Genomic DNA, 1,861 nt, shown 5'->3' on the forward strand with positions numbered 1-1,861 from the left:
TAGCATCACTGCTCCCGCCCGTGGGGCCACTAGTGACTGAAACAAGGGTGACCGGCCGCAGCACCGAGCCTCCCCCACAGTCCACCTGCCCACAGGGCGGCCACGACGTGACGCACGGGCAGCAGCGTGCGTAGGGGAGGACTTCGCGAGACTTCACAACGAGACTTCACCACGTGAGACTTCATCACGCGAGAGCTCACCACGCGAGCTTTCATCGCACGCCCCAGACCAGCGCGCAGGTGGCCAGGTGCCTGCGTTCTTCCTGCGGTTTTTCCATTGAATATTTCGGATGCGAGGAGCTGCAGGTGAGCGTGGGCCTGTCGCAGGGCCCGGTTGTGGACCCGACCCGGGTTTGCCCCGGTCCCAGCTCGCATTGTTATGGGCGACTTCCTTTTCTTCCTCCCCCGTGCCTTTGCACGGCTGCTAGACGTTACCATCCATGGGACCGGGGAGACAACAGATGCTTATTCCCCGCTCTTCTGGTGGCTGGGAAGTCCGAGATCGAGGTGCCGGCTGATTGGGTTCTTGCCAAGGCCTTGCTGTGTCTTGCCCGCAAGCTCTCAGCCAGCCATCACCAGGGGTAAGGCCCAGTTATCTCCCAAAGCCCTTCTCCTCAAACACCATCACATTGGGGGTGAGGGTTTCAACAGTAAATGTTGGGGAGACACATTCAGTCCGCAACACCTGCCAGCTTGATGAAAGTATAGAATGTAAGGAAAACAATGGGTGTGAACCGTTTCTTTCTTTTCAGAACCCTAGGCTAGAAAGAATGACCAGTTTAAGAAAAGTGTTAACTTTTTTTCTCAGTCCTCTTAGGTGTAATGGTAAGATCTACAAGGTAAACTGTCTACTGAGGCCCACTAATAATTTTTGGAAAATAGGCCATTTGTTTTCTCATTGTATCACAAATCCGTTTACACTTAAACTTCCAATTTTCTCATTGGGAAGCTCGAAATCTGTTGAGGACAGAAGTTGTCTTTGGTGTAAGTGTGCCTGGGTTTTATTGTGTTCTAACGAATGTATATCATAAAAGACACCAGATAAGCAAGATCCTTAAAGTCAAGGGTTCCTCAGAAGGTTTAAAATTGTTACAATGTTTTAAGTTGTTTTCTTCGTCTATGGAGAAAGGTGTGGTTTTTGATCTCCCCTTCTCCATGCAACTGTTGACTATCGTCTCTAAATAGAGAACCTAATGTTCAAAGGTTTGGTGGGTATATTCCGATGTAACTTCATTTCACCCTCTGCCTCGCTTCCAGACATTAAATGCAACTAATTCATGGCTTAACTTATTTTTTTTTCCCCCTAATTGTTCCTTGGGCATGTTTACGTTGAGGCTATATGACATTCTCTAGAGAAGATATTGCCTTACGTCAGTTCAAACCTGTGGTATACAAGAGTAGAGTTTTTCATTTTTGCATACTTTTCTGTAAGAATATCACTTCTCGGGAAATTTGTACTTGTGGGTACAGTTTCCTTAGGTACAATCCCTCCGTGGTTGACCCTGGTTTTCTTTGGTCATTTAGATGTGGCTTTATTGTGCTTTTTGAATGATGCTTCCCACTTGTCAAGATCCTCAAATTCATTCAGGGGTTCTGCTTTAACATTTCCAAAATAATTGTATAGTTTTTGCAACATCTCGGAAAATGAGGGGGGAAGGGAGCCTCATAAAATGGTATGAGGTCATTTGTAATGTTGCGCTTATTTTAAAGGATTAAGGTTTGTTTGTAGCATCTTAGCATTTAGGGTTTGAGTTTCTTTTTCTGGGTCCATCTACCCGTGGAGGAGGGGTGTTGGGGCGGGGCCCGGAGTGCGGAGGCGGGGCCTTGAGCGGGAGGCGGGGCCTTGAGGGGGAGGCGTGACT

At 47.8% G+C, this 1,861-nt stretch overlaps 1 protein-coding gene across 1 annotated transcript in view; it reads left to right on the forward strand.

Annotated features, from left to right (window-relative positions):
• The window catches only part of CHML (choroideremia-like (Rab escort protein 2)), a 13,361-nt gene that overhangs the window by 4,678 nt on the left and 6,822 nt on the right, over positions 1 to 1,861 (forward strand). The window lies entirely within an intron of this gene.

Source organism: Myotis davidii, unplaced genomic scaffold, assembly GCF_000327345.1.
Source record: "Myotis davidii unplaced genomic scaffold, ASM32734v1 scaffold875, whole genome shotgun sequence".
NCBI classification, from domain to species: Eukaryota; Metazoa; Chordata; class Mammalia; order Chiroptera; family Vespertilionidae; genus Myotis; species Myotis davidii.